The sequence below is a fragment of the Pyxicephalus adspersus genome, chromosome 10 (assembly GCF_032062135.1).
Source record: "Pyxicephalus adspersus chromosome 10, UCB_Pads_2.0, whole genome shotgun sequence".
Taxonomy (NCBI): Eukaryota; Metazoa; Chordata; class Amphibia; order Anura; family Pyxicephalidae; genus Pyxicephalus; species Pyxicephalus adspersus.
The window spans coordinates 51,446,930-51,453,372 of NC_092867.1; positions in this window are offsets into that span (position 1 = coordinate 51,446,930).

The window sequence follows — 6,443 nt, forward strand, 5'->3', positions numbered from 1 at the left end:
CGCGGTAATCCGCGATCGATGGCCGCGCGTACGTTCGCGCTTCCAGCGAGCGCGGATTTCATTGATGAATCAGGGGCAATGGCTCAGATTTATCAATGAAATGCGCCAATATACAAGGCGTTTTTCTGCGGCCAGAACTGAGTGCTAGTACATGCACCTTCATTTGCCAGCCGGATTCCTGCCTTGATAAATGAGCAATAGGGGTCGCGAATCTGCCAATTAAGGCGAATAGTTTTCAGCTGCGCGATTAAGGAGGATCTGTTAAGCTGTCAATGGTGAGGTCATAGCAATTAATTAGCACAAACCTGCTCCCTGTTCGGTTCGCATCTACAGTTCATTACAGGTGAATTTGAATCTTTAATGCTTCATCTTCTTTTGGGTAAGTGCTACTTTTTTTTGTTACATTGTACTCATTTACAAAATTAATTAATGTATTGTTACATTTGTGGCACTGTTCATACTTTTTGGTTTGCTTTGCAACATTGCAAACTAATTTGAATCAAGCTGTATATATACTAGTTAACACTTAATACACTAGTATACTAATAGTATACTAATTTACTAATATACTAGTTAACACACATAATATGTCATCACACAATAGTATCAATTGTAAAAAATTGTCACCATACATTTGTGATCTAATTAAAATTTCATTGCAGTTTGGCTTGATAGAAATCAAATATTTAAAAAAAAGGATTCTTGCCGAAGATATATCAAAAAACATTTTTGGAGTGATTTCACGTGTGTGTGTATGTCAAAATACATTTAAATGCATATAAATATATACGCATGTTCATTATTACTATTTAACTGGACTGGTTTGGGGGTCATCAAGAAGGTTTGCTTGGATGTTATGCATTGATGTGACTTTGTAATCCTCATTATTGTTAGTTTCATCTTTTGCTGCAATGTTTTAGTGCGTGGTTTGTAATGACAGTTTCTGTTGTTTAGCAAATCTTCTGCAATGTTTTGTCATTTTTTTAAACCAATATTCAGTACAAATGTCTGCATGGTTTCACTCCAAACTGCTATTTGAACCTCCTGTTTGCCTTTGTCCCATTTTCAAAGTCACATTGTCACATATTGGTTTTTGAATGTATTATGTACATATTTATTACTCTGACATTTTCTGCCAAACAACTGTTCATTTGTGGTAGTGTTAAAGCTTTGTTGTCATTGTGCTGTGCTGCCTGATCTTAGCCATATTTATTACAAACACACTTCCACTTGCTGTCCAAACTGTTTTCAATTAGTTGTCCAGCTGCAATGAGTTGCATACTCATTCTAACACACCTGATGGTGATGGAAGGAGTTCCAGGTTATTAAGCACATCAAATCACACTGATTGCCAAGCTCACAAGCAGGGTCAAGCACTCTTACATAGCAGATAGTGTGCTTTATTTATGTGTTTACATGATTCTAATCGTATTAGTAATTTTGTATAGAAAAACTTAGTGCCAAACATATTTTATTGCTTTGTGCCAACAAACTCTTGGTTTTTTTTTTCTCCTTAAACCAATGACCAGAATGTCAAAAGGCATTCATGCCTGTCCCGCCAGGTCATCCATGTCCTGTACATCTTTCTGGAAGGTAAAATTGCAGCAAAAACCAAGAGAAGCCAGGCTGTGCCAAGAATGACGAGGCTCCTGGACACTCTATATATTTTAGGAAGGGAGTCCTTTCAAACCACGTCGCCCTGACCCAGTCTACAGTTTCCTGGGTGTTTATGAAGGTTTCAATACTTAAACTCCTAGGTTGGTTTGTAACCCAAACATGATGTGCTGAAATATGTAATGCATGCATTGTAAACATATGTAAATACTCACGCGTAAAGACATTAGCAATAGGTTCATCCCTGACTCGACAGCCCTCCGCTGTGCTTTGGGAGCTGGAGGCGGGATATTGGTGCACCACTGGCTCGAGTTCCTCTGGAATGTCCCGGATATCACTATGGTGCAGGCACAGGTTATGCAGGACCTGCCATGATGACTCGGACAGCTTTCCATGATGCATACAGGAGCTCACCACCGGGCCACGCCAAGCACAGAAACTGTGCCCGATGGTGTGCTCCACAACCCCCCGGCTTTTATGCACAGCCTTGTTGTAATTATGCTCTGCTTCAGACTGGGGGGGACGCACAGCTGTCATAAGCCATGGAAGTTGCCTGTATCCTTTGTCAGCTGTAAAAAGACAAACATAATAAGTGTTAGTTCTTGGTATAGTAAGTGTTCTGTGAATGCAGTGTAACACTAGAGTTTTTTACAAAGGTTGTTAAGGGTTGTGCTCTTCGGTCACTTTATTACTCTTTGGTTGTTAGGAGACATTGTTACTACTGACTACCACACTGAAGTACTGTGAGCTGTGAACACTGTAATTATACTAGGGCTTCCGGGAATATCTAAAAGTTAGTTCTTCCCCCATGCTCCCAATATTGTACAATATTTATAAACTTTTTGCTAAATTAGATGTTAGCACAAAATATGACACATATACAATATAGGTCATAGCCTGGCATTCTGACATTGCAAAGCAACATAATAGGTGTCTTTAGGATTTCACTACTGTTAGTTGTATTACAGTAATGACATTATACATTACCTATTAACCAGCCCTCAGGCATTTCACCAGAGATGAATTTCTGGTAGAGGGCTGTCTGACGCAGGATATAGGCATCATGGCATGATCCTGGGAAACCTGTGCGTGCACTCATGATTCTCCTGTTGGCATCACAGACTATTTGTACATTCAGTGAATGATATCGCTTCCAGTTGCGAAAGCCAGATTCCTGCAGTTTAGGGGCCTGAATTGCCACATGGGTGCCATCGATGGCCCCCAAAACATTAGGAAATCCTGCTCGCCTGAAGAAATCCACCTTTACCTTCCCCCACTCCTGAGCTGTTTGAAGTAAAGTAAATATAGTAGTAAATATATAGTGGGACAAGGTCCACAATGGCATTTATGACCCTGTAAAAACCCTGGAAACTGTAGGCTGGCTTAGTCCACAAATTAAGGACATGGAGGTTTAAAAAGGAACCCCTTTCCTAAAATATGCAGAGTGGCCAAGAGTCTGGTCATTCCTGGCACTGCCTGGCTTCTCTTGGTTTTTGGAGCAATTTTAGCTTCCAGAAAGCTGTACAGGTCATGGATGACCTTGCGGGACAGGCGGAAACGCCTTTTGACATCCTGGTCATGTAAATTATCAGGACGGCTATGCTCCAAGAAAATGCGTGGCTCCTGTACCCATGCGAAGTTGAAGGCTGCTCCTCTGGTTGTTGTTGCTGCTCTTCCTCTGCAGTAACAAGCAGAGTTTTGTTTGATGCCACAACAGCAGTGGTGAAGAGCAACACTACTTCAATATCCTGCTCCATGACAACAGCAAGCACAATCCTCGCCCCAGCGCACATTTGAGTGCGCATGAATCCGCGCACGTACCACACATAAACGTGTGCATGAACCGCGCATAAACGTGCGCATGTACTGTATCCCTATACCGCCACCACCGCCGCTGTCGCTGCTGCTCCCGGCTCTGCCACCACCACTACCACTACCCCAGGGTTTTCAGTCCATAGACCAACAGCCAGCTTCCTCAGGCCAGCTGGGTTGCTATGTGAAGCAGGCCAAGTAACATCTAGGCCCCCGGCCCCTCAACCTGGCACCTCAGCGAGTTTGAGCCGGACCAGGGATTCTGCTTCCAAGGCAACTCCTAAGCAAAATGCAGTCCTCATGGAGTCCTACGTACAACATTTTCCACGACTCCATGGGGACTTGCATTCCCAAACCTCCCATGCTTTAAGGCAGGGACTCTGGGAGGAAATTGCCAGGATTGTAAATGCAGTGGGCTGTACACAACGCATCGTTACCCAGTGTCAAAAACAAAAGATTGGCCATTCATTGGGCCAGAAACGGTGGTAGGGGTGGACTACCGGGATGACTCTGGTGCTTAGCAACCATGTAAGTTCAATCCTTTTACATTACCTAATTACCAATGTTAATTGATTTTTGTGTTTTTTGGGGATTTCAACAGTTTAGTCATTAGCATTGAGAACAACATAGGATTGTGTTTTTACTTATTTATGTTTGGGGTGAAATATGAGATCATTTTTTTAAAATGTATTTTTACCTTCATTTGACTTGCATCAACAATGTGTGTATTTCATTTTTTTCCAATAGTACGCCCTGAGACGCAGCAGTTCCCTCCTGCCCTCTGTGCTCGGGGTGAAGTGGATGATGAGGATGTCACTTCGCATCGAGATGGCACTGGGCTTCCTCCTGGTAAGATGAACCTTCATGGTATAACTTGTTTGACATTGTGCACGTGTCTCTAATCATGTTTTTAACCACACTCATGTGTAATATGAGCGTTTAATTTCACAAATGTTTTGCTCTGGGAGTGGTATGTTTTGTGGTTAGATTTGTGGTGAATTGATCAATCCAAATGAACTTGGGTTAGAGTCAAGCTCACTCCATTTCATTTGTTTTAGTGCTTTATTTAACAGATCACCATCTACAGAAGGAGGTCGTTTATCCACTGCAGAGAAGCCAGCGCCATCATTCTCCCCAGCTCCACCCTGTTCCCCAGCTGCCTGGCCACTTTCACCTCCTGGCCACCCACCCCGTGCCCTTGCCAGCCCACCCTGTGCCCCTGCCCCCCCAATTTGTGCCCCTGCCAGTCCACCCCGTGCCCCTGCCAGTCCACCCCGTGCCCCTGCCAGCCCACCCCATGCACCTGCCCGCCCACCACCTAACAAGCGGGCAAGTAATCGCCGTGCTCTGGAGGTGGGCCATGGAGGTGGACTGTAGGCATGATGTGAGGGTGTCCCGTGGCTGGGCTGTTGGGGTGGCCCATAGCCGAGGCCAGAATGTGGAGGTGGGCCGGGCCGGTGGGCGTGCTGTGGGGGGGTCCTGTGGCCAGGCCGTTGTGGTGGCCCTTGGCTGAGGCCAGGATATGGAGGTGGCCGTGCCTGGTCTGGGCGAAGTATGTAGATGATGCCAGGTGCCAGGTGAGAACATTCTTCACATTCTTCACTCATTTTTTTTCAGGAAACCATGAGATCGCCAGTGTGGGTTTGAGTTGGTATCCTGTGTAAAGACACTTGTTTGTATAAGATAGCTTATTCTCTATTTTGTATTTTCCCAATGTCCACAGGTTAGTCACCCTCGCACTTTGACACTTTACCTAAGTTTCTTTTGATGCGGCCCAAGTATGCTCCAAATGCAGGTTTGCTATCTATTCCCCGAAGAATGTTCCAGTTTGTAAATTTTGTAAATTAGTGATTCTAATCAAGTATGAAGTCTCAGCTCAATACTCTCCAAGTATTGCTCTAATGACCTTCAAAAAAGCTAAACATTATTTCCAAATTGCATCTTTGTTCACTAAATGAACACAAATCTAGTTATGTCTAGGGACCCAATATGGCACACCTCACTTCTCTGACACTTGCCTGTAACAGATAAATGTGCTTGATAATAGGTCGACTACATTTCTGTTAGTTAAAATGACATACTAAGGATACTAAGGTGTTCAGCTGTGTATTCTATGCCAAATGTATTCTTGAATGATGTTACAATTACATAAATTTTGAAGAGGACATATCTAACATACCCAACTCTGTTACTTTTAAGGTCACAGGATATTTTGAAAATAAAGTGACCAATGCAGGAGTGGAGCAAACTCGGCCAAGCTGCAAAACAGGTTGGTGTAGGATAAGAGCATGTTCAATATTTTATGGTTCAAAGACCCATTGTATAAAATCTAAGGTTGCTGATTTGTGTTTTTTAGGGATGGAATTGTATTGGCCAGGCTGGAAACAGATTTCAAATGTGCACTTGAAAGAAAATAAAACATTTTCAAAATCTGGCTTTTAGTTTTTTTACAAAAAGAAGCTCCTCAGGAGGGCTGGCTGCCTCCTTTGATGTGGAACTGGCTGTGTTTGTGGAAGGAGACCAAAAAAATAAGAAAGGTAAGTACTAACCAAATGTAACAGTATAATATACAGCTAGTTCTTAAATTGCACATTGCTAAATAATTCAAGGTATGTCATCTCATCTGACTGTTTTGCTGTGCACACCGTGGCAAACAAGAAAGAAAGGTTATTCCTGGTGCCAAGCTAATTATGGCTATGGAACTAAAGTGATGCAGTTTGTTGGCAATGCAGGTTGTGGGTTTTCACAAACTTGGCCTAGTGACATTTAAACTTTGTATTCCGTTAAAAGCTGCCTAGACATGAAGCTAGTCATACACTCCTAATGATACTTGATGGAGATTGGCCTAACAAAATATCTCCTACTTTATATTTATGGTTTTAAAGGAATGTTCACAATATCTAAAATACTGGAGAAATACTTACATTCAGATGAGGAACTTGTGTCCTGTGGAGGAGATGCTGGTGGCGAGGGCGCTGCAGCAGCTGTAGATAAATAATGAACAGCATAAGTAAAAG